Source organism: Octopus sinensis, linkage group LG14 (assembly GCF_006345805.1).
Source record: "Octopus sinensis linkage group LG14, ASM634580v1, whole genome shotgun sequence".
NCBI lineage: Eukaryota > Metazoa > Mollusca > Cephalopoda > Octopoda > Octopodidae > Octopus > Octopus sinensis.
Window position 1 is genome coordinate 16495851 of NC_043010.1, and position 27912 is coordinate 16523762.

Consider the following 27912-nt stretch of genomic DNA (forward strand, 5'->3'; position numbering starts at 1 on the left):
GTATGTATGTATGTATGTATGTATGTATGTGTGTGTGTAAATGTATATTATGTATCGATGTACAATTATTATTCCTAACGCAGTGTTGCGGTGTGAAATAAATCCAATGAAAATAATTGTTGCTAAGAAAACTATTAAACTCTAACATAAAAGACATGTAAAAGCATTTGTCAACATTTGTTACAGAAAAGTTTATGTAAAGCAACGACCGTGGGAATAATATTACAAGCAGAACATTTCACTTGACAAAAATGTTGAGATATCAACCGGTTCATTGCTTAATCCTCTTATTATGAAAACAAACTTTTCTCTGGTTTATGACTTCGACAAATTGGCGCTTATGTTAGTAATCACGGTCGTGGTCATCATCGTCATCATCATCATTATCATGATCATGTAGACTACAGAGTCTCTATGTAGTGACTCAACGTTCTAGAAATAATAGCCAAATAACTCCTAATTCACACTAAGCCTGATTTAATATATATATTTATATATAATAAAATAGGGTAATAATAAATTATTATTACCAGTGGCCTAGCACAAAAAACGAATTAGTCATTAGACTATATATTATTCATATAGAAATACAATAAGAAGCTTCCAAATAGGAAAGCGTTGTGCTAGAAAGTGCAGTAGAAATCTCAAGACCACAGTTGAGATGGTAAACGTTTTTAATTTTCGTTCCTTTCGTGAATTTATCCTTTTTGTGGTCTTGAGATTTCTACTGCTCTTTCTAGCACAGCGCTTTCCTATTTGGAAGCCTCTTATTATTATTATTATATATATATATATATATATATATATATATTATATATAATATATATATATATATATATATATATATATATATATATATGGTTTGGCCATAATGTTCAAATGGCGGATGAACGCACACCCAAACAGCTGTTCTATGGCGAGCTTGCAGAAGGGAAGCGCAATCGACGCAAACCTAAAACGTGGTTTAAGGACAGCATAAGGACTACTATGAAGTCACTTGGAATGGATCCAGAGGCCATAGAAACCCTTGCTTCGGATCAAGCTGGATGGCGAACCAAAGTATGGAAAGCTTTTGAGGAGGCCGGGATGACACATGCAAGACTCGAGAGAGATTTTAAAAAGAACGTTGCGATCAACGAGCTTTTTGTGTGCACAAACCATGCTTTTCTTTTGCTGAGCACAAATGAACCTCCACCTACTATTCTGCCTATGTATCTGGGCACACATTTTAATGCCGTATATGCCATAAGGTCTGTAATTCTAATGGAGGCCTCAAAAGATATTTTAAGATCCACAAAGGTCAGAACTTAACTGCAGCTCTTGATGGTCCAAATTGGATGTGCAATCTATGTGAGTGTCTTTTCAAAACATTGTCTGGTGTAAAAAGCCACATCAGACGCTATGCTGGATCTAAGGTGTTGGTACAAGAGGTGGTCAAACTCTGCATAAGGAGTAGACAACCACCATATATATAATTATATATATAATTATATATATATATATATATATATATATATATATATATATATATATAATATATATATATATACAAATTGAGATAGGGGTTGTAAATGCAACCCTCCATGGGATAACATATATCCAATATACTGCTAGTGAAGTACCAACAAAGTTAATGCAAAAATGTTAATGATTGCGATGCAATCAATTCATTTACTGTATAATATGGGCAAAGGTAAAATGATTTACCACAAATTACTAATACAAGATAAGAAAATGGAGAAATACATCTAAATCAAATATTAATTACCAGATAATACTCAATCACATACTTTATTAAACCACCACATAAGAGACTGTAGGGTTAAATATAAAAAGCAGAACAAATCATATATATATAGGCGCAGGAGTGGCTGTGTGGTAAGTAGCTTGCTAACCAACCACATGGTTCCGGGTTCAGTCCCACTGCGTGGCATCTTGGGCAAGTGTCTTCTGCTATAATCCCGGGCCGACCAATGCCTTGTGAGTGGATTTGGTTGAAGGAAACTGAAAGAAGCCTGTCGTATATATATATATATATATATATATATATATATATATATATATATATATATATATATGTATGTGTGTGTTTGTCCCCCTAGCATTGCTTGACAACCGATGCTGGTGTGTTTACGTCCCCGTCACTTAGCGGTTCGTCAAAAGAGACCGATAGAATAAGTACTGGGCTTACAAAGAATAAGTCCCGGGGTCGATTTGCTCGACTAAAGGCGGTGCTCCAGCATGGCCGCAGTCAAATGACTGAAACAAGTAAAAGAGTAAAAGAGTATATATATATATATATATATAATATATATATATATATATATATATATATATATATATATTATATATATATATAGATAGATAGATAGATAGATAGATAGATAGATAGATAGATAGATAGATAGATAGATAGATAGATAGATAGATAGATATGGTAGTTGTCTACCAATTTTTAGTCTTATTTAGTGTTTGGAACTTCCATCTAGCTATTCATCTGTTAACTTGCAAAGATTGAAGTGGTATGTCATGGAATAATTCATATAAAATGACAAAACAGCCAAGAATTAGTCTCAGAGAACGATGCCATTCTTAGCTACATCAAAAGATCTTGCTGGAGAGACAATATTTGCCATAATATAGTAAATAAATATAGAATATTGATTAAGAAAGACAAATTTATATCTTGAGAAGATACCACATATTTATTTCCTCCTTGCTGTTGATATTAACTAAAGGTCACACAGCAGAAGTATAATATCGAATGAGGACAACCTGGTAGCAAGAATCATGCTGCCGATGGTGAAATGGCTTCTCTTTGTACGTTAAGAAATGATACTTGAGGTTATGGAATGAGAAAAGAGGTTTCGTATTCATGAAATGATTGGTGGTAGATCGTTGAATAAAGTCGGTGGAGTTCGTTTGGAAAGAAATGATGCAAAGGTACGCTCAGCTGGAGCAAGGAAGTCTGTGTTTGTGCGTGCTCAAGCAAGTGAATCTGTACGATAAGTCTGTGTGTGTGTGTGGAGGGGTTCTGTACATAAATGTAAGACGTAGTGATGCAGCCAACTTATTTTCATTATGAAGGTGAGACGGAGATCATTTTAATAAGTAAAGAATTTATGTTGTATGGTATTTCATATGCTGGTATATGACTATATATTATGTAGATGCACGCGTGTGTGTGTGTGTGTATAAAAGTGGCACTCCGTCAATTGCGACGACGAGTGTTCTAGTTGATCCGATCAACGGAACAGCCTACTCGTGAGCACTCTACAGACACGCGTACCCTTAACGCAGTTTTCAAGGAGGTTCGGCGCGACACACAACGTAACACGGCTGGCCCTTTGAATCACATGTACAACTCAATTTTGCCACTTGGGTGGACTGGAGCAACGAGAAATAAAGTATCTGGCTCAAGGACACAACGCGCCGCTGCGAATCGAACTCGCGACCTTACGATCGTGAGCCGAAGGATCTTTTCGGTTTGAATGGCAGTTTTTTCTAGCAGTGTCATATGAAATTGTCACCCATAATTATGACCCTAGTATCGATCTATTGCATTTCAATCGCTTTTACGGTTAGGGTTAGGGGTGGGGGGAAGGATATCTTTTTTCTTCACAAATGTAAATAAACCCAATCTGTTTCTTAAACGAGGGACATATTCATACGGCACAGAATGTTTTCACCTCAATAGACGTCAGTGATTGGTTGAAATTGCAGAAATTGAAGAAAAAAACAACAAATATCTTACAAACTATAGAATTTTCTCAATAAAGCCAAGAGAAAAAGATGTTTTATAAACACATTCTACCAGTATACGAAGTTTAAAATTTTTTAGTTACGTAGAAATTATGTTAAAAACTGCCGTTCAAACCGAAAAGATCCGAGCCGAATACACTAACCCCTAAGCCACGTGACTTCACATGTATGTGTGTGTGTGTGTGTGTGTGCATTTAGGTGGGGAGGGAGGACAAAGGAGAGACTTGGATATCGTACTCAGAGCCTCAGTGCATGACTGGGTTTTGATGTGTAAACCAGCCCCTGTTCACCCCCTCCACCAACACCATTACAACTCATTTATTATGCAATCTCGAGACATATCTGGGGTTTTTTTCTTCTTCTTCTTCTTCTCGTGTCTGTTTTATTGTTTTGCTTTCGTGTTTGAAGAACCTCATTTTAGAGAATAACACAAAGAATTCGTTTATAAATTTTATAAAAGATACTCATTCTAGAACAAAATAGAGATAAGTAATCTGTTGTTGTATGAATGCGTGTTTCTGTGTTTAAAACTGCGTGAAATGAACTGACATGGAATGGAGTAAATAATATATTTTCCTGCACTGGCTTCGACTTTTGAGCTGTTTACTTCGAACTTCAGTTCTACAACTCGTCATCAGTTACTGACCGACATGGTTCCTCTTAGTGAAAACAAAATAACAATGAATGCTTTCACAATTTCAGCCATAAAGCATTAGTCTTTCTCTTACTAACAATGCTGTTTATGTTTTCATCGTATACCTCTGCGCGCGCACGCGCGTGTCTGCGTACGCGCGTGTCTGCGTACGCGTGCTCTTGTCCGAGGAGACTTCATAATCTATATATATATAAACGGCAAAATGTCTGTCTGTCTGTGTGTGTCCTTTATACAAATCCACAATTTTTCAGTTAGAGGGCTCACACTTTCTATGGTCATTCAAAACCGTCCAAGGGTGGTCGTGCACATCTTTACATTTCCCCAGTCACCCCACAAAGCCATTAAAAAATCAATAGAAGTAACTTTTTTGTGAATTTTCTATCCAAAACCCAATCAAAATGCCCGAAACTTGATACACCAATTGAATGCCAGCTAGCTGTATGTGATTGGTCGGAGATTTGGACAGCACTCGCGTGTATGTACGCACGCAGCTGTATATGCATGCACTAGCACTATGACCCGGCGTTGCTGGGTCATAGTGCTAGTTTGATATAAAACCGTCCGGTAAGCTTATATATCAAGCTTAATTTATAATACTGTATTAATAATGATTTTTTTTCGTTTTCTCTCCATTTTTCCCCAATTCATCCTTTCTGTCGAAGAGCGTATGCCCCAAACGTCAAAGACTTATCCATTTTTTCCGAGCGTTAAACCAATACATCTGTTTGTTGTTCCTTCGTCTGTCTTCGTCTTTTGTTTTCTGTAAATTTGAACTATAGTATATTGAGAGAGAGAGAGAGAGAGAATAGGGCAGGAGTGAGATATGCAATGCTTCACGTGTTGATCTGCTGTTGCGATAAAACCTATTTAATTAAGTTGTGATGTAATTATAAAATTATGAAACAGATCGAATTAACAACATTAGTCTTAAATACACAATCTTACTCCCCATTCATTTAGTTGAAAAAACTGCAGGTGACATCGGACAAAAGAGGCCATATCTGCGGATGAGGTAGAGAGAGGGGGAGAGAGAGAGAAAGAAAGAGAGAGAGAGAGAGCGCTATATCTGAGGTGGGTGGGTACAGATTTTAGTTCTTTCCGAAGAATGATTCTAATGGTGCCTGTGGTTCCTTGGTACCTTCACTCTGCAAGTAATTCCCATTAGCTGCTTTTTCCAGGACACGTTTCATTGCTTTGCTCTCTCAACAAAGACATGCTCAGCAGTAAAGATCATTTTGAAACTGAGCCGTTCAGTAGCAAGGATTCTTTCTCACGTTGTTGGTCCTTCAGTTGGGTCTTCAAGTTTATTCTGGATGCTAACTTTTGTTGCCGCTCTTCGATATCTAAAAACCATGAGACTCCTGACCACAACTTCTTCCCAAACTCGGACCATATTGTTCCCTGTTATTTTGTGTCAGGCTGCTCTGATATCCAAAGCTTTCATGCTACAGTAATTCCTCTTAGACTGTTCATCGTGGTCATATTCAGCTAGTTTCTTTGAAAGTGGGATGAAAGTGCCAAGCCCCTTATCCGTATATCAGAAAAGCAAAGTTTCGTTTGGTGATAAGCAAACTACTTCGACAAAAATATAAGTCTAAACGCTGTGGCGATTCTTAGAATGGCCTGCAGCATTATCAATGTCTTAGGTTCAATGTTTGTTTACTGCTGTATGACACAAACAATTTCGTAGTCAACGGGGTTAGCACGAGGCAGAGGATCACCGTGCATGCACTCACACACACACGCACAAACTGATATAAATGTTGGTCCGTTAGTTGATTTCTTCCGTTATACTTAACATCGCATTAGGAGAGGGAGAGAGAGAGAGAGAGAAGAGGTGTAGTATGAGTGATGAGTGTCTTATAACTCTCTCAAAAATACTCATTATTTTATGAAATTTCGCCGAGATGGGTTTTCGATGGAGTAGATTACGGTTATGGCGATAAAATCTAGAAAAATAATAAAATTGCAAAATATACAAATGAGAAACTTCGTTTATTTGATTTTATTTTTAGATAATAGATAATTTCTTTTTGAAAATTAATATTCATTTCTTCATTTTGTTTAAACACCAAGAAATTTGATAAAAGTGAAATTATAATTATTATATATGTGGTATATTTCCTGATATTACCCATGGTTAAAATATACTTCCGGAGTTACCCATCAAGTGTACGTATCTATGTATCTATGTATGCATGCATGTATGAATGTATGTAAGTACGTATGTACGTATGTATGTATGTACGTACGTATGTATGTATGTATGCTTGCATGTATGTATGTATGTATGTGTATGTATGTATGTATGTATGTATGTATGTATGTATGTATGTATGTATGTATGTATGTATTCATGTATGTATGTACGTATGTATGTATTCATGTATGTATGTACGTATGTACGTATGTATGTATGTATGTATGTATGTATGTATGTATGTATGCATGTATGTATGTATGTATGTATGCATGCGTGCATGCATCTATGTATGTATGTATGTTTGCATGCATGCATTCATGTATGTATGTATGCATCTATGTATGTATGTTTGCATGCATGCATCTATGTATGTATGTATGTTTGCATGCATGTATGTAGGTATGTATGTATGTATGTATGTATGTATGTTTGTATGTAATCGGTCAGTTGTTCATAAGTCCGAAAACAAGCTCAAGTTAGACACTTTTTTGAGTGGTAATGGCCGGTCAGAAAGTTACCTTTGGTTCCATGCACGTCTGTTGTTACTCTTACCAATATAGGGCGTCTCCTCACTGACCATAACCAGCAACTACATTCTCTGTGTATGTGTGAGAGCGTGTGTGAGAGTGTGTGTGTGTGAAGGCGTATGGCCCAGTGATTAGTGTTTTACACTCACGATCGCAAAATCGTGTTTTCGATTCCCTGATCGGTGTCGCGTTGTGTTCTTGAGCAAAACTCTCCGTTTCACGTTGCCCCAGTCCACTCAGCTGTAAATGGGTCAGCCTGCGACGGACTGGCGTTCCGTTTCAGAGGGAATGTTACCCTATACACATAGCCAATTGGCTGGCGCCAATCGAAAGCCTCAACAATGCGAAGAAGAGCACTGTGACCAGCGGTGTATTACATCATTCTGTAGTCTGGTCGATACAATAACACATTGATGTGTGTGTGTGTGTGTGCGTGTGCATGTGTATGTTGGAGATGTCTGGTGTTTATTCAAGGTCGAATCTTTGTAGGTCGCTGCTTTCATTAAAAAAATGAATTAAGATAAACTAATTTGCAATGTCTGTCCTTTCAAACCCCCGAAACAAAAAGCTTTTTACTTAATCATTTCTTCGCTGCCTTCCCCCACCCCCACCCCTACCGCTCCTCCTCCATCAATTTTTTTTTTCATTCTTGCAAAACAAACGGAGCCCTTACTGTGTCCTCTTAATTTATCTGTCCGTCAGTCCATCTCTGTCTAGCTCTGTGTTTGTGTGTTTGTGTATGCATGAATAAATTCACACACACACACACACAGACACACACACACGCACACGCACACGCACACACACACACACACACACACACACACGTCATTTGTTGTTCCTTCATTCGCTGATAAAGTCGCCACGTTCACCGATGCCTCCACCTCAAATAGTTTTTTTTTCTTTTTACTTTTTAAATGGTCTCTGACATTTAAACAACGTTTATTGTTGTTTAGTCGTGCTGCCCAAGTGTCAAGTGGCATTCTCGAAGAACTGAAGAGATTCTTGTGGAGGCACGCTGCCATCAACTACTAGTACGAATGTCATTTAGGGAAAAGACAAGCACAGCAGCATGTTGTTGTTGATGTTGTTGTTATCTTGTTCTTATGGAATCGATCGAAGTTTGTGCGTGTGTGTACATCAGGTCGCGAACAAGGGGTGAATGGTTTAAAAACTCACTTTTTATTGGCAAGATTTCGAGTTCGATCTCACTGGCCTTTTGGACCACTTGGATTTCTCGATCGCCCCAGGAAGCTTGTCCGATGAATTTTCCCCTTTACTTTGTCCTACAGTGTGTCGTGTTATGTTTCTCTGAAAAGTAAGAATAAACTTATCTTTGCAACGCTTTATCACTCATTCCATTCATCAGATCAGTTGTCGTCCGTTCAGTCTGTCGAACAACCTCGATGAAATCGAAGGAGCGATTTTCCAGTTACTCCTGGAATTATTAGACACTTGAAGAACAAGGGCTAACTTTTCGGGGTCACTTAACTGTTGAAAGTGGCAACGGAATATTTATGCGAATTTTAGAACGAAATGGTCATTCTGATGACAAATGCTTATTTGAAGAAAACTTTCAAAATTAAAAAGGAACGCATACAAACTCCTTATTTATTACCTGATATTCAAGATGATTTCATTAATTGTATTGTGATCAAACTATAAAGATTATTTTAACGCAACATATGTATAGAATATTACAATATATTTGTAGATGTCACACCTGGTTCGTCACTTATAATACAAGCTGCATTGGTTTAGAGCGGGAATATTTAGCAATCAGATCACTATACCCGATTTCACGATTCGCTAGAATTATCCACGTGATAAAATACTCTAACCAATCACAGCTCCGCGGCAATTCTGTCTTTTTGCGCTTTCCCCTCTGAGCCAATTCAGCATTATAAATTCAGCACACCTTATCTGCTTGACATAGAACCTTGACCGACAGCATACGAGACGGCTAACAGAGATGGCGGACAGCAGCTGGCCCGAGCTGGCAGCAAATGAACAATCGGAGGACGAAAGACATTAGACATCAGTAGCACGACAAGCAGCTGACCATACTTTGTCTGCTGCTACAGTTATACCAAGAACTCGACGGAATTACTGCAGCTGAACTCTGCAATGACATCCCTGCTTTCTTTGGACCTCGTCAGAATGCATACAGTATATTTTAATTCTACATAGGTATTCAAACTCTCTCGATGTTTCATCGTTCTCAGTAACGTCATTTGTTTTTCATTTAGTGGAAAAATATAAATTTTGTTTATCAAAAGTCCAAATAGACTTCCATCTTTTTCGTACAGGCTTAATGATAAGTTTATCTTCAAGCGAAATTACAGTCAATATTAATTACAATAAGAAAAAAAAAGATATCTAGATTTTGTTGATTATAAGTTAAATGGTGATGCGACTAAATTAATACTTAATAGTTCAAAACACGATATTCCATTCTCTACCAGTTGTGGTTACAGGATATGGTCACAGAATTAACATGTTTGGTAGCAATAGCGGTTGCCTAGCAATTCTTGGTTCCAGCTGTTGGATGAATTTTTGTCCTTGTGCTGGTCAAAGACTCGACGGAATTACTGCAGCTGAACTCTGCAATGACATCACTGCTTTCTTTGGCCCTCGTCAGAATGCATACAGTATATTCTAATTCTACATAGGTATTCCACTGCATCTTGCCTCTGTTACTCGATGGTCAGCAACAGTCCAAAGTGTTAAACCCTTCACAACTCTTATTTTTGGCCGACAAAACCCATTTAAGTCGTTTCTTATTCTGAATCTACAGATGGGAACAATTTCAGACATAAAAAAAAACTGCCAAACTTATTTCAATCCTTTGAATGTGTTTTTATGGCATTTAGATCAACATTTCGAGGGTGATTCACTATTGTCATATTGTTCTTCAAGTTAGGAACATAACAAACGATATGGAGGTGAAGAACTTGGAATCTTTAGTCGGTGAGATAGGTCTTTACGTTAAAACCGAGACACTTTTCTTAGAGGAGCTGAAGATGCTGCTCAAAAGTTTGGAAACCCACACGAATTTTCCAACAAGAGATTAATGATACTTATTCTATCACTGAGGATAGGCTTAAGGTGGAACTATTTAGCGCCATATTTGTCTTGATCACTAGAAATATTTCAAGACAATTCAATGCAAAGAAAATTAATGCTACTTTCATCAGAGCCATTTCGAAATGGTTCTGATGAAAGCAGCATCAATTTTCTTAGGTCGTTCAATTTTTCTCAATTGATCAATAGGCCAATTGAGTAAACTTATCAGTAATGTACCTATAATGACTATTGGAAACAGGTGTAAGCCAAATTTGCTCCAATAAAGGAAAAATATGTAATAACCATTACTTTTAACTTGTTTCTTATATCTATCTATCTATCTATCTATCTATCTATCTATCTATCTATCTATCTGTTTGTCTGTCTGTCTGTCTGTCTATATATATGTATGTATGTATTTATGTATCTTTTACTTGTTTCAGCCACTAGACTGCAGCCATGCTGGGGCACCACCTTGAAGAACCCCAGTATTTAGTTTTTGTTTTTTTTTACACCTGGTACTTATTCTATCGGTCTGTTATGTAAAATCGCTAAGTTACAGGAACGTAAACATACCAGCACCGGTTGTCAAGCCGTTGTAGGGAACAAACGCAAACACACATACACGCACGCACATACGGGCTCCTTTCAGTTTCCGTCTACCATATCCACTCACAAGGCTTTGGTCGGCCCGAGGCTATAGTAGATGGCACTAGCCCAAGATGGCACGCAGTGGGACTGTACCCGGAACCATGTGGCTGGGAAGCAAGCTTCTTACCACACAACCACCTCTCTCTTTCTCTCTCTCCCTCTCCCTCTCACTTTCTCTCTCAATCACACACACATACAAGGAAGATGAAATATTCCATATTTAATATCTGTAAATGAATTGGGTATTTCTCCAGCCCTAATTCTACTACTCCCATTAATTAGTGGATTGACAGAGCTGTACTTTTGGCACCTCTCAGTCACCACTACAAAATTTGAAAGATCTTTCACTGTCTTAGTTGGCATTTGGAGTTTCTTCAGGTTAACAAAGTTATTTAAAAGAGAGCGAATTGGGGTCCGAATTGTTGAATGTTGTAAATCAGCAATTTATTTTTGCTTGTCAAATCGACATTATATATCGAGCAGAACGCTCCCGCTAATCTATTACACCTGAAATACATTTGGCCAATAAAATGAGATTTAACAATTTCAACTGTAGTACAATTTTCTGTAGCAAATATTAGTGTGTGTTTAAGTGTGTGAGAGTGTGTGTGTGTGTGCCGCCCTCGGACCCCACAAAAAACACATATTGCCTGGACTTAACTAGGCTAAACGAAGCAAATAAAGAAACCAGTGTTAGACGATGCAGCAACGCAGGTCATCAGATCTAGAGGTCTTGTCTATGAACACAATTACGACTCTGTAATTGATGTGTTCTGCAGAAAAGTTTCCTTGTAATTAGGATTAGCAATGTTTTTCATTTGGTAAAATAAATTTATTGTTATGATACTGGATATAACTGATAGTAACTGGATGATAATATAGTAAGGTTTATTACCAGGGTATATGTGTGTGTGTGTGTGTAGGGGGGAGAGTTGCGTATGACATCTACATGCACATATCGTAACATATTTCAGAGCTCTTCTAAATACATCCATATTCTATATTAACAGATAAAACACACGCACATACTCATATTCATACAAACATACATACATATATACAAACACACACACATATACATACATACATACATACATACATACATACATACATACATACATACATACCCTTCATCGGTACGTATATATTAACATGCATATTTACATATATACAATCATATCTACTTCCGCCTGTCCGTTCATCTCATATTGACAGACTCTATGTAATCAATCATGACGGTTTTTAAAGAATATGACACGTTTTATTACCATTTCGTTCTGTAAAACATTCCTGTAGACGAACCTGCCACCTTAACACCTCTAAGCACTCACTAAAGCTATAAATCGTTTCTTATATTAAGTTTTTGTTAGGAATAGCAAGAGAACAGGAGACATAAAAGCAGAAAACAGTGTTGAAAAACATCAGCGGCAGATTGATAGCGTGTTGGTGTGAGTGGTAGTGATGGTAAAGTGGCTGTTGTTGTTGGTGGTGGTTTAAATTTTTCTTGGAGACAAGGAAACGGCTGTTTAATATTTTTACATACCATACCACCAAACACACACACGTACCGACAGACCCACCACTCTTCAGTGTTGTGATTGATGATGAATGAATCTTGTGTAATCCTGCATGGTTTCATCTGCGTCCTGTTGTGATTTATTTCAAGATATTTATCATGTGGCTTTCTCATAATAAGGCTGGTCAGTTCCAAGTCGTAGCCTCTAAATGCACAGTTAAACTTGTTTTTAATTTGTCGAATGCGGGTTTGATGCTCTCCTCAGCCTTAGGGTACTCACGGTCAAATGAATTAAAGGTGCTCCAGCTGTGCCGTTGCATTTCTTTCTTCTTTCTTTTTTAATTCACATACTTGATTTCTCTGATTATGCTCGTCAATGTTGCTTTAAATAAAAATGTTTTGGGAGTCTATTGAGCACTTGTAGACAATAAGCTTTTGGAAGAACATTTTGGGAAAGCCCAGGGTTCTAGATTGACCGGGTTGCCCGTTTTATCACAAGTGACCTATCTTACCTGTCCTTTTGCGACTAGCATTCTTTAAACACTTACCGCAGCTCTGATAATGTAACCTTCGTGTTTCACGTTGAGAAATGGTGAAAGGGCCATTCTCGCCGCTACCACGCCATTCCTCTCTTAATGGCTTCTAGTTTATTCACCAACTCTCCGTTTCTTTGTTACTATTTATTTGCTAAAATTAATCGATTTCATTCTAAACGCCCTCTTCAGAGTGAACTACCTATCATTAACGATTACCTTGTCAACTGTCGTTTATCTAAAAGACTAATGTGTTCTCTGTTACCTTTGCACACCGAGAAAGACATTCAAATTCCTGTAAACAACGCCATCTCTACGAGTCGTCTCTAAGTTGATTGATCGCGCGTGCGCTTCGGAAATCATGGTCTCGCTGTTCGTTACCATATCTGTCTCTATTGACCTGAGGTTGTTAAGCAAGCGATCTTTCTTCTAAGCCGACACCAGGCCACATATAATCAGATAATCCAATTCTGATTTTTAGAGTGTTAATTAGAAAAGGACAGGTAAAATAGTTCACTTGTGGTAAAATGGTTAATCCTGTCAGCCCACCAGCCTAAAAAGATGCCATTCAGTGACTCAGGTCTGAGACGGTTTTAAGCTTCGGATCTTTTCGGTTTGAACGGCAGTTTTTTCTAGCGGTGTCATATGAAATTGCCACCCATAATTATGACCCTAGTATCGATCTATTGCATTTCTATCTATTCTAGGGTTAAGGTTAGAGTTAGGGTTAGTTATGGTTAGGGCTAGAGGTGGGGGAAGGGTATCTTTTTTTCTTCACAAATGTAAATAAACCCAATCTGTTTCTTAAACGAGGGACATATTCATACGGCACAGAATGTTTGTTTGTTTTTATCAATGGACGTCAGTGATTAGTTGAAATTGTAGAAATTGAAGAAAAAAAAACAACAAATATTTTACAAACTATAGAATTTTCTCAATAAAGCCAAGAGAAAATGATGTTTTATAAACACATTCTACCAGTATACGAAGTTTAACATTGTTTAGTTACCTAGAAATTATGTTAAAAACTGCCGTTCAAACCGAAAAGATCCTAAGCTTCTCCTGGTGTATTTGGATCAAGAGCTCCATACCTATCACCGACCAATTCTCTTTGTGCATCTCTAATAACGTAGCCTAATCTTCAATGTCGGTCAAAACGGTTGGCACCAGTCGTACGATACGCATTTCTGACGGCATATCCACAACCCCCTCCCCTTTCCCACGCGTCGACTCAGATATAAAAGAATGACGATTAATCCCTCATTTTTGAGAGAGGCCGTAGAATGATTTTTCTCCTCGATCTCTGTGGAGAACCTGCCTACTACTACTGCTGCTGCTGTTGCTGCTACTACTACTACTACTACTACTACTACTACTACTAATAATAATAATAATAATAATAATGATAATGATAATAATAATAATAATAATAATAATAATAATAATAATAATAATAACAGAAATGACCCCAAAATGGCAAAAATTCAAAAGATAGTGCTCATAGGAACTGCCCATATCCTACGTAAAATGCTGTCGATGTAATCTCAAATTTTAAAGCAAACTCATAATTTTCTTGTGTTTTCTTAAACAATATAGGCGCAGGAGTGGCTGTGTGGTAAGTAGCTTGCTAACCAACCACATAGTTCCGGGTTCAGTCCCACTGCGTGGCATCTTGGGCAAGTGTCTCCTGCTATAGCCCCGGGCCGACCAATGCCTTGTGAGTGGATTTGGTAGACGGAAACTGAAAGAAGCCTGTCGTATATATATATATATGTGTGTGTGTGTGTTTGTGTGTCTGTGTTTGTCCCCCTAGCATTGCTTGACAACCGATGCTGGCGTGTTTATGTCCCCGTCACTTAGCGGTTCGGCAAAAGAGACCGATGAATAAGTACTGGGCTTACAAAGAATAAGTCCCGGGGTCGAATTGCTCAACTAAAGGCGGTGCTCCAGCATGGCCGCAATCAAATGACTGAAACAAGTAAAAGAGTAAAAGAGTATTCTCTAGAACAATACTATGTGCAAAACCAAATATATGGCACCCTAGGCATAACACCAACATCAAACTTCTAACTTGTCTCTTGAGGTCTCTGGATGAGACTTGGAGCCAACTTGTACAAATACAAAGCAAAAATCAAACGTATAACAACAACAACAACAATAATAATAATAATGGTTTCTACACTTATAACAATCATTATTAGTCTTTCATTTGTCTACTCCGACTTATGTATATCCGGGACTACATATACCAAAATGTCTCTTCTTCGTTTGATGAACTTTGATTGTTATTTCTAGCAGATGGAGCAACCACATATAAGTGCCGTTAGCCACGTAACCAATCTTTTATCTGTAACAGTGAAATATTTTCAATTGCCGCCCCTTTAACGATCATACTTCCTTTTAAAGTCATTTTGATGCTGGAGATCGGAAACTTTTTATCACTTTATTTCCGTCTGTTCGACTTGCTTTGTTTTTGTTAACTTTGTACATTAAACTGAACAGCTTTCAGCTGTTCAAAAAAGATAAGCGCCTACCTCCTCCTGTAAACTTCCCACCCACACATCCTACCTACCTACCTACCTACCTACCTGCCTGCCTAACTATTCTGACTGCTTGTCTAAATGCTACCCCTCCATTGTCTACATAATATACACCTACCTATTTGCCAAGTTAACTAGCAACCAATTACTTACGTGTGCATGCATGAATAACTGTTTATATGTATGTAATGTATGTAAGCATATGTGTTTATGAATATATGTACATCTCACAGTCTATCTATCTATCTATCTATCTATCTATCTATCTATCTATCTATCTATCTATCTATCTACCTACCTACCTACCTACCTACCTACCCCCTGTCTGTCTGTCTGTCTGTCTGTATGTATGTATGTATGTATGTATGTATGTTTGTATGCCATTTTCCTATATTACTTCATATATTTTTTTAAAAACTACCATTCGATAAATTATAAACATTTCACATTTTATATCTCTGAAGAGCAGAAGAGTTGTCTATAAATGCTTATCAATATAGGATTCCATTAAAGGGACAGTACTTCTACGAAACGATCGTAAAATGCTTTAAACACTTAATTCGAAACTTTTAAAATGTCATTATTATATATATATATCTATAATATAAATTGGACATGAGCGATCGTTGTATTTTTTCTTGTCTTGGGGTTCACAGCCGAACGGCTGGGTGGATTCGCGTGAAAAATGGCACACCTGCGGAGACGGGTGCATAGATTGGAATGCGGTTTGTATTTTTTCCCTAGTATTATATATAATGATGGCATTTTAAAAGTTTCGAATTAAGTTTTACATATATTTATATTTTTAATACAACAATTATTTTACACACGTATATGTCTTTCTGAAGAATTTTCTAATATTGATTTCCTGATATTAATAATAATATATTATATTAAAATATATGTATGTGTGTGCGTGCGTATAAACACACAATAGCACACATCTGCAACATATTAATAATGCATGCATACACTTATTTTTGTCCCATCGTGTGTGCACATATCTTTATAACGTTGTCTGCATCTATCTGTGAGCATAAGAATGCACGCAGATATATAATACATAAGATATGCATATATATATATAATGAATATGCATATATATATATATATATATATATATATATAATATATATATATATATATATATATATATATATGTGCATGTATGTATGCATGTATGTATGTATGTGTGTATGTATGTATGTATGTGTATGTATGTATGTATGTATGTATGTATGTATGTATGTATGTATGTATGTGTGTATACACACACACGCGATGAAATCTCCCACAAGTCTCGACGAATGATGGTCCGTCAGTTCAGCTGCTGATCTACAAATCTATAATCGAACAGTTAGCCTCCTCATACTCTTCGTTTATTTAGAATAGTAAAATGTTGTTTCTGACCAGCGATACGTTTGGGAATTCCCAGAAAAATAACGCACAACGTACCCTGACTTCGCTGTACGGAGGACTGCCCAAGGTTTTATTTCGGAGTAGCCCTCTATTACACACATAGCTGAACTAGAATTAAGTGGAGTCTTTCACCTCGTGGGACTGATGGTGTGCCGCAAATCGACGTGAAATTTTGAAGCATCAAAGCTACCTCACCAGGCCATCCTGGTGGCTGAGACAGTTTAGTCGCTGACGACCTGACCATTAAACAGATTCTGCTAGCTTACATGTTACCTGCAGCCTCCTCACACAACCTGATAGGTCATATCTATCTATTTATCTATCTACCTACATCCTGTCTGTCTGTCTATGTGTGCGCGCTTGCTTGCTTGTGTGTATGTGTGTAAAGGTGACCAAACTACATTGCTGGCAGATATATTTTAATCGATTGATTAACAGTAGATGAACTTAATGACAAATAAGTGTAATAGAGACAGGAGATTATTGTAACACTGAAAGATTAAAATATTAGCAGACAAATTAGTGTTTGTTGGCTATATATGTACACATTACACACACACACAATAATAATAATAATAATAATAATAATAATAATAATAATAATTATTATTATATTATTATTATTATTATTATTATTATTATTATTATTGTTATTATTATTGTTATTATTATTATTTTTATTATTATTATTATTGATCGACTTTACCCTTCATCCTTTCGGGGTTGACAAATTAAGTACCAGTGAAACACTGCAGTCTGTTTCTTTATTACCCAAAAGGGGCTAAACATAGAGGGGAGAAACGGATTAAGTCGATTACATCGACCCCCAGTGTGTAACTGGTACTTAATTTATCGACCCCGAAAGGATGAAAGGCAAAGTCGACCTCGGCGGAATTTGAACTCAGAACGTAACGGCAGACGAAATACGGCTACGCATTTCGCCCAGCGTGCTAACGGTTCTGCAGTCGATGTAATCGACTAGTCCCCTCTCACCTGAATTTCAGGCCGTGTGCCTTTAGTAGAAAGGATTATTATTATTATTTCTGTTTGACCAAGTTGGAGCGTCTCTTATTTAAATTCTTGTGGAAGGGACGCATTCCAATGGTCAGGCGGTCAGTCTGTTGCCAGCGTCCTCTGAGTGGCTGATTAGGTATGCCGTGGCTCCTAATGCGCAGACACGCTCTTATGTTATGTCACCTGCAATGATTTCTCGACGGTGAGCGTGTGTGGGCTCAGTTTGTGGGGTTCGTCTTTTCGCAGCTCGTCTCCTTGATGAAGCTGCAGTCCTGGGTGAAGAAAGAGCGAGACTGGGCGCCTGGCAACTAGAATGTCGTCAGGCGCTCACAACCCTCTACCAGTCGAGCAATGGAATCGGCGGATGTTTCGCTTTAGAGATTTATGGAGGATTAGTGGCAGGGAAGTGCAACGACGTTCTCTGGGCGCCGACGAGAACAAACTGGCTAGTCTGTTCCGGAGGACTTTCTAGTCGGGAGCTATCATGGATAATTTCCAGATGTCCTTGGCCTGACCACTACCGGTTCGAGATAAACTCTACAGGCACGGATTTGCTGTCAGACGGGCTTGTCCGAGGTGCTCACAGAGTGATGAAACCGTTCTGCACGCCCTCGTTCAGTGTTCGGGCATTGCTAACTTGTCGGTTATGTCGAACAGCTGCTGTCATGTGTGGGACGGATCCCTCTGTCGGCTGAGTCTGTAGTGATGATCGCACCGCCGCCCTCCTTCAACTGGGCAGGCAAAGCAGTTTTCCTTTGCCTGGAGGCTGTGGCGAAAGAGGTCGTTTGGTGGACAAGGCTGAAAGGCATGCAGACAGATACATTACTTCTTGGTAGAGTTCTCATTGACTTCTTCAAGTTTCACTTGAAAAGGAAATTGAGAGTGAGGAGTGAAGTGCTGTCCTCAAGTGAGTTTATTGAAAGGTGGGTGAAAGTTGCGAAAATGGCAAGAGTGGAGCGCCAGTCAAAACAACGACGTGCACATTTATATTTAACACTATTCTCTACTTTAGAATATAGAAGACATTCACCACGGGACTCTTGTCTCGGAGAGAAGTTCCTTGTAAGAAATCCCATTGAGCTGAGCTTTAAATGTCGTCATCGGACTGTGTGACCGGCGTTTCGGAATGATTCTACCACTTCGGTGACACACCATTTCAGTCGTTCATAACCCAGTCGGGGCTTCTGTCATTGTATGGGAACAACCAACAATACTTTGGCTGATGAATGCTGAGGTTTTGTTACACAGGCACACACGCAAACACACACACATACACATACGTACACCCCACATATACATGCGCACGCACACAGGGGTAATTGTTCAGTTTGGTAAGATTAAAAAAGTAAATAAAAATTAAGAGGGAGATAAGTAGCAAACGAAGCAAAGGGACGAATCAATCTTAGGGGAATCGTGGACTAGCTTTCAATTAGGAAAAGCTGGAGACAACATTCTTCAGTGGTTGGCACGGCTAATTATGAATATGTACACCTGTGGAAATTGTAATTCACCATGTGGCCTTACTACATGTGCTGACGTAACTGATGGGAAATTATGGCACTGCTAGCGTTGTAAAAGGAGCAAATCTGTTCGTTAACGTTCATTTTTTGAGAGAAGTCATATTTCGCCTGTTTGTGTAAAATGTTGACTTATCTCCCCCTTGATTTTTATTTACTTTGTTAATCTAACCAAACTGAACAATTACCATAAACACACACGTCTACACAAGCACACCCCCATTCATATACACATACATGCACACATATACGCACACACGGAAATACACACACACGCACTTGCACACACATGTACACAAGCATATACACATTCGCATACACACGCATGTACACAAGCATGCACACACATATACAAGTACGCATACATACACGCACATGCATACGTAAGCATGCGCGCGCGAGTTGTTATTGTAGTTTAACCCCAGGTCATCTCTGATCCTGCAAACCGATGATCGAAGGTATTCCAGCAACCTTTATTTTTTTGGTATAGTCTTCTACGGATTATATCAGCCAAAGAATCCAGTTTCTTTTTTTTTTTAAATCTTTTAAAGCTGCTTGGGTGTGAGAATAGGGGAAATTTTGATGTCAAAAAAAAGAAAAGAAAAGATGAAGATAAAGCAACAGATAGAATGCATGAGGGCCACGAGTGGAATGCGTTTAAAAAAGATTGGATGGTCACGACTGGAACACTTGAATTCGCGCATCTGCGCACATCTTTGTGAATCCACACATAAAAGAATCACACATTTAATTTCATATTTTAAAAATGTTCTATTTCGGACGCTAAACTACAGTGTTACCCAATCAATTACTTCTCGGTCTCTGTCGGTGATGCAAATATAAATATATATAAGTTTGTGTGTGTATGTATATATATATATATATATATATAATATATATATATATATATGGAGAGAGAGAGAGAGAGAGAGAGAGACAGACAGACAGACAGACAGACAGACAGACAGACAGACAGACAGACAGACAGATAGACAGATAGATAGATAGATAGATAGATAGATAGATAGATAGACAGATAGATAGAAAAAATTAGTGACCACCACCTCGCAACTTTCTGAAAAATGCATATTTTTAAATACAATTTTGTAGAGATACATTTTCGAGGGTGTACATTACTCCACAGTGATATTTCAGACCACGTCAACCTGATTTAAACAAAGAAAAAAATATTAAAGTTACGAAAATTGGTTTTAACAATGTCAGAACGGCGGAGGAAGAACTGTCCGAAACACCTCCAAAAAAACTTTTTTTTTTATAAGTTTTATCCCCAGAACTGTAATCTACACCTCCGAAAAGACCTTTCTATGAAAATTAATTTAAAATTATACGTTTTTCAGGCAGCTATAAATAAACGAAGTCGGTGGAGCACCATTCTATAGTTAAGTCCAAACGGGTTTAAATAAAACAAATTGATTGTAAAAAGAATCGATATTTAGTGACTATCGATAACAAAGAGAAGTTGTGTCTGGGCTTCCATACTTTCTTCAGTTGCCCAGTTTTTCTTTTTGTTTTTCAAATTCGCCTCTAGTCACAGGGCTGCAGCTTTCCAGCCAATCAATGCTCCAGATTTCAGTCACGTGACTCTTAACCGTCCTTTCTGTCCAACTAAAAATCAACAAAAACATCAGACGTTCTACTCGCATTTACTTATATTATTAATTAACAGTTGTTTTCATTACGTTTATGTTTTATTTATTCCCCTTCCCCCGATATTATCAAACATCCGACTCTTATTTATTTCGTCATCGATCGGACTTTATGAATCTATAATAATTGGATGTTAAGGAACTTTTAAAGGTAAGTTTCTATTTCCATCTAATTAAACCTGATGCAGGTAAACAGGTGCAACTGTTCAAGCCATACTCTTAACTATTTGATTTGAGCTTAGAGAGAGAAAGAGAAAGGAGTTAATTTAAACAATATCTATTTCTTTACTACCCACAAGGGGCTAAACACAGAGGGGACAAACAAGGACAGACAAACGGATTAAGTCGATTATATCGACCCCAGTGCGTAACTGGTACTTATTTAATCGACCCCGAAAGGATGAAAGGCAAAGTCATCGTCACACCAATTATCGTACGACTGAATACATTTTCCACTCGTTTTATATGCGAAAGAAGGGCTGATTGAAAGGATATGGATCCCTTATAAAAGCACCTTACATCATATATGTGTGTGTGCGTGCGCGCGCATAACATAGGCATACCTACAACTATGTATATATACAGGAAGCGTGGAACTCGAAGTAACTTTCTGCTTCCAAATATATAATTTTATTTGCCCCACATTTTTATGCTAAAATGCAAACACACTCACACACAGAGACGTGTGTGTTTGTTAATTAGATTCATTGGAAGTTTACTAATTAACACACGCCAGTTAATTCTTTTAAAGTTGCATTACTATTATTACTTGTATTTTCAGCTTAATTACACACAAATTTAAATATGTAACACACACAGCTGTCTTGTAAACTTTGTGAAAGATTATCTTTTTTCTGAATGGCTAAATCGCTTAATCCATAATTTTCGTATTACTGATTAATTGTGAAGAAAAAAGAAAAAGAAAAAAACCCTATTAATCCTCAATAAATCGATTTTAAAAGATATTTTACTCTAAAATAAATAGTTTATTTCGTGTGGATCACAGTGGCTCTCAACAGGTGACACAAAACTCGGATTATTTGAACAGCGTAACGTATATGACATATATGTGTGTGTAGATATGACAAAAATGTATGCGTTAGGAAGGAGAAATCATTCCTGCTTACATATGTATACAAGGTAAATGTGTATGGATATAAGGTGAATACTTGTGTATGTTTATAAGATGTATACCAGTGTATAGAGATAAAGATATATTACAAATGTAGGCGTGTGAATGTATATAAGATGCTATTACACATCTTTTACAAATGTTTATAAAATAAACACATGTATACGAAGGTAAAAGAAACTTTTTATCTGATAGTGTAACGGTCTCAGCCATGATGGTCATATCAATCTGCCCCTGCGTTAATGCTGAAAGTATAAATCGTTGGGATGCCAAAGTGAAGGTTTATAAAGTCTAAATATTAAATTTTGTTGGTGTCGCCCATCTTACTACACCAAACAGGTCATTAAGGAGTCGGTCATCTGTGTGGTCGATTGACATGCTAGAAATAATAGTCAAATTGATCTTAATCCACCTCACCATCTTAGAAAGATGCATACACTATGCCTAGAACTCCCCGCTTTCAAAAAGCTAAAATCTCCGAATGTTTCACTTTCGTCTGATGTCTCACGTATACGTAGAATTCTGCTGAAGTTGCAGACGCCAAAAATATCAGACCACCACCAGAAAACCTGACATGCTAGAAACAACAGCTAAACGACATTATTTTTGAAAAAAACTTACCCGCTTTAAAAAAAGCTAAAAGTGAAACTTTCGAAGTTTTTAACTTTTTGAAAGTGGGGAGGTGATGGGTGGAAGTTGGGGAAGGGTATTTGAGTGTTTCTTCAAAAAAATTTTTTTTCGGATCTTTTCGGTTTGAACGGTAGTTTTTTTCTAGCGGTGTCATATGAAATTGTCACCCATAATTATAACCCTAGTATCGATCTATTGCATTTCAATCTGTTTTAGGGTCAGGGTATCTTTTTCTTCACAAATGTAAATAAACCCAATCTGTTTCTTAAGCGAGGGACATATTCATACGGCACAGAATGTTTTTTACCTCAATAGACGTCAGTGATTGGTTGAAATTGCAAAAATTGAAGGAAAAAGCAACAAATATCTTACAAACTATAGAATTTTCTCAATAAAGCCAAGAGAAAAAGATGTTTTATATACACATTCTACCAGTATACGAAGTTTTAAATATTTTAGTTACCTAGAAATTATGTTAAAAACTGCCGTTCAAACCGAAAAGACCCTCTTTTTCATTATAAATTTCATTTTGATACACACTTTTGTTATCAATTATATAGATAATTGCAAACATGGTCTGTAAAGATAACTTATTTTTATACAATATCTATGTGTACATTTTCATAAATGTTTCTCTTGCGCGAATCACCCCTACAAATACCCGCACATAGTTCTTGGGGGCTTAACAATCATGGCTGAAGTACAATTTTGGAATTAAGAATGGTATGTAAAAATAGCTTCTTCTGCACACTACTCAACTTCAATTGAAATGACCTTTTTTTATTTTGTAATTTGTGTTTGTGATGAACGTACATAAAAACCTGATCCTCGATATAAACTTAAAATGAAGTTTTTTCAGAAATCGTGTCGTTTAGCTGTTGTTTCTAGCATGTCGGAAGTGACATTTGCGCCCCACCCTTTTCTTTTGCCAAAATTTCCTCGGATTCCTGTTTTCGATACAGGAGATTAGGATTTTGCCCCCAAAATACGCTTTCAAGATTTCAATTTCCCCCTCCTCACACCAATTTTTAAATTTTTAACTTTTTCGCTTTTTTTTTTTTTTGTAATTCACGTAGAAAAATACAGAGATTACGAATCTTTTTCTTTTTGAATATTTCTTAAAGAAATACTTAAATCTCCTTCCTCGACCTCCACACTTTCAAAAAGCTAAGCTCTCTGGGGAAAGCGGGGTAGTTTTTTCAGAAATCGTGTCGTTTAGCTGTTGTTTCTTGTATGTCGAGTTTTCTGGTGGTGGTCTGATGCTTTTTTTTCGTCTGCTATTTCTGTAGAATTCTACGCATGCGTGAAACATCAGGCGTAAATGAAACATTCGGAGTTTTTAGCTTTTTCGGATCTTTTCTAAAAGATGGACAGAATTTTCTACTTAACTAAATAATTTGAAACTTCGTATACTGGTAGAATGTGTCAAAAGAAAACATTAATTTCAATTAGTTTTTTTGAGAAAAATGTATTTTGTAACTTTTACGTAGTTTAATTCTTCGAATTTTAACCAATCGTATTCTCTGTTTTGAGCTCAATTCATTCTGCCGTGTTATTCATCCTTATCACTGTCTTCTGTGTTCTGTCTTCAAAGGCTTCTCGCATGTTTATTTCAATGTCATCCCTGACTTACGGAACGATTACCTGTGTGTGTGTGTTTTTGTTGTGTATGTGTGATAAGACAGTGATAAGGATGAATAACACGCCAGAATGAATTGAGCTCAAAACAGAGAATACGATTGGTTAAAATTCGAAGAATTAAACTACGTAAAAGTTACAAAATACATTTTTCTCAAAAAAACTAATTGAAATTAATGTTTTCTTTTGACACAGTCTACCAGTATACGAAGTTTCAAATTATTTAGTTAAGTAGAAAATTCTGTCCATCTTTTAGAAAAGATCCGGGGAGGTGATGGGTGAGCAAGGGGTGGAGGGAAAGGCATTGAGTGTTTCTTTAAGAAAATTTTTTTTTTTAATCCCAGATTCATAATCTCTGTATTTTTCTACGTGGATTTTTTAAAAATCAGAAAAAAAAAGTTTAAAATTTAGAAATTGGGGTGGAGAGGAGGGAATTGAAATTTTGAAAACGTGATTTTGGGGCAAAATCGTATTCTCCTATGTCGAAAACAAAAACCCGAAGAAATCTTGGAAAAATAAAAACGGAAGTGAGTAGTGTGCACGCGCTTTACCTTTGCCCAGCTCTTTATTTCTAGTAATATAGGTGTTTCTAACACCCTAGTCACATTTAGTGACAATTATAGTTTTCCTTTTTAGTGAAACATTGCAAACTGCTGTCTGTTTTTATTTTCACCATGTTGGACCGTTGAACTACACAATTTAAAAAAATTCTATTTTATTCTCTCAATTTATTTTCTCTTATTTCTCTCTGTCGAAGAGTGTAGGCTCGAAACGTACAAGACTTTTCCATTTTCCACGTCAAAGTATAATACATTTGCTTGTTGTTCCCTACTCTTGTCTTCGTTTTTTGATTCTCTATAAATTTCAACTATTTATATATACACACACACGTTAATTAACGATTTAACTTTTAAGTTAACTTTGAAAATCATCAGCGGAATAATTAACTTCCGTTAACTCGAGTCCTTTAACCCCAAAATTTCGTAAAAACCAGTAAACGTTTTAAAGTTTCTACTGTTTTCAGATTGTCTTACAATATTTAATATTGTACGCGTCATTATTTCAACCCCGATATAACGCCACTTATTAGTATGAATAACTTGTAGGACCTTGTTTGGCCCTGTCTGGATTGGAAGCCAAATCTACGCGCTTGTTGCTGGCAAAGACAACGGGAAATTTGTCCTGTCAAGAGGGAACAGTGATTGATGTTTCCACTTGATTCGTGACCTCGCTGAGATGGATGTCAACAGAGAAAATATTGACTTCCATAAAGTGGAAAAAGTAAATGGAAGGAAAAAAGTTGGTAAATATTTCGGTGTGAACGCAAGTAGCTATTACGTAGCAGCAGAGCATGCTAGGAATAGCAGCCAAATATTTCCTTTTCTGAAAAAAGGAGCCGTTTACGCGTGATTTCGATGTCACGTTCGTTGAAAGCATGCAAAGGCCCGAGAAACAAAACTCCCTTGGTGGGAAACTTCGAGGTTCCCACCACCTCTCACCTTTCTTTTCCGGAAAAAAACGTGACTTGCGGCGGGTTTGGATGTCAGATACGCTGAATGCACCCGAAAAAAACTGTGGAAAAAAGTTATTCCACACCGAGGTGCGAAATATTTACCGAAAGAATAAAATCTTGTACCGATTATTCCTGTATTTTAATTAATTCAAATTAATGTACCTCATCTTCAAAAGTGGCAAAATGTTTGTCGGTTGCCATCTGGGATGATTTTAGTAACAAATCAAACAGGTGATGCATTAAGAATTTCAATTTTAGTGTTTATCCATAATGTTATTGCTTTTACACCTGTTAATTAAATTTACCTGCCCATAAAAGTCAAATTTACTCAGCAAGATCAGCTAAAATTACATAGGCACCCACTGACAAAATTTCAAATCTGTATGTAAAAAAATTACAAAATTACAAGCAAATATTGTGGATACCCCTCTTGAACCTGAATAATTCAAAATAACGGGAACAAATACGCATCACATTTGACAGATTAATAAGAACATTAAAGATACTGTAGGTGTTTTTTTTTCTCTTACACACACACATAACACGGCCTCGCTTGGTTGGGACTATACGTGTGTTTCTTTGAGATCATCATTCCATAAAATTTGTTTATGGGAAGTAAAATATTGAAAAATATCATTAAATGTGTGCGAAAGAAACGAGGAGGGAGGTTTTGGGATGTGCTAGAAACAAAAGCCAAATCTCCCTTAATTCACACATTTTGCTCTGAAATTATTAACGATTTTTTAAAACCAAAAATGTTTCTCTCACGGGTTTTAAGTGCCTAGTGAAAAAAAATGGCCGAAATCGTTTCGGACTGGGGTAGTGGGGGTGAAAAAAATTTTCGAAATGTTTTTTCGTGAAAAGATGCGGCAAGACTTCCGCCAAACCCTCTCCGCCTCCATAAATTTTGCCTACAGATTTCTTTGTAATCGTAATCTACACCGTTTGAAAGGTATTTAAATAAAATTTCATTGAAAAATACCTATTTTCCAGAAAGTTATGAGGGGGGAAATGTCAGGTCCTGTGAATTTTCCGAAACTCCTCATCCCAACCCCTCGGAAAATGTCTTTCCAACAAATCTTTATATACACTCAATCTACAGGATATAAACGATTATTTGGTGAAAGTTTCGTTAAAAAGCATCCATTCTTCTGGAAGTTGAGGCAACAAAGTTGGTGGGGTATTAAACTGTAGTTATGCCTTCAATAAAAGTTACGTTACCTTCCGTTACATTTTCAAAGGATTAACGACTATCGAATTTTTCGATTAACGGTGTCCACTTCTGTTTATATATATATATCGTACTCTTGCTTGTTTCAGGTGACTTACCACTGCTACTTGTACCATTCTGAACGCTTCGAGTAGTGTTCTGTTAGAGAACTTTAGTCTGTTTTATTGAAGAGGGTATATATATATATATATATATATATATATTATATATATATATGTGTGTGTGTGTGTGTATGTATATGTGTGTGTGTGTGTGTGGTGTATGTATATGTGTGTGTGTGTGTGTTATGTATATGTGTGTGTGTGTGTGTATATGTGTGTGTGTGTGTATGTATGTGTGTGTGTGTGTGTGTATGTATATGTGTGTGTGTGTGTGTATGTATATGTGTGTGTGTGTGTGTGTGTGTGTGTGTGTGTGTGTGTATGTATATGTGTGTGTGTGTGTGTATGTATATGTGTGTGTGTGTGTATGTATATGTGTGTGTGTGTGTGTATGTATATGTGTGTGTGTATGTATATGTATGCGTGTGTGTGTATGTATATGTATATGTGTGTGTGTGTGTATGTATATGTATATGTGTGTGTGTGTGTATGTATATGTATATGTGTGTGTGTGTGTATGTGTATGTATATGTGTGTCTGTATGTGTATGTATATGTGTGTGTGTGTGTGTATGTATATGTATATGTGTGTATACGT

The 27912-nt window shown here is 37.0% G+C and overlaps 1 protein-coding gene across 5 annotated transcripts in view; it reads left to right on the plus strand.

Moving 5' to 3' along the window:
• The window catches only part of LOC115218889 (regulator of G-protein signaling 12), a 187326-nt gene that overhangs the window by 109494 nt on the left and 49920 nt on the right, over nucleotides 1-27912 (plus strand). The window contains exon 1 of one of the 5 annotated variants that reach the window (XM_036508686.1): nucleotides 21043-21221. The exons of the other annotated variants lie outside the window; for them this stretch is intronic. The gene's annotated coding sequence lies outside the window, so the exon portion shown is untranslated. Of the gene's footprint in view, nucleotides 1-21042; nucleotides 21222-27912 lie in introns of those variants that run through there. 5 annotated transcript variants of the gene reach the window in all.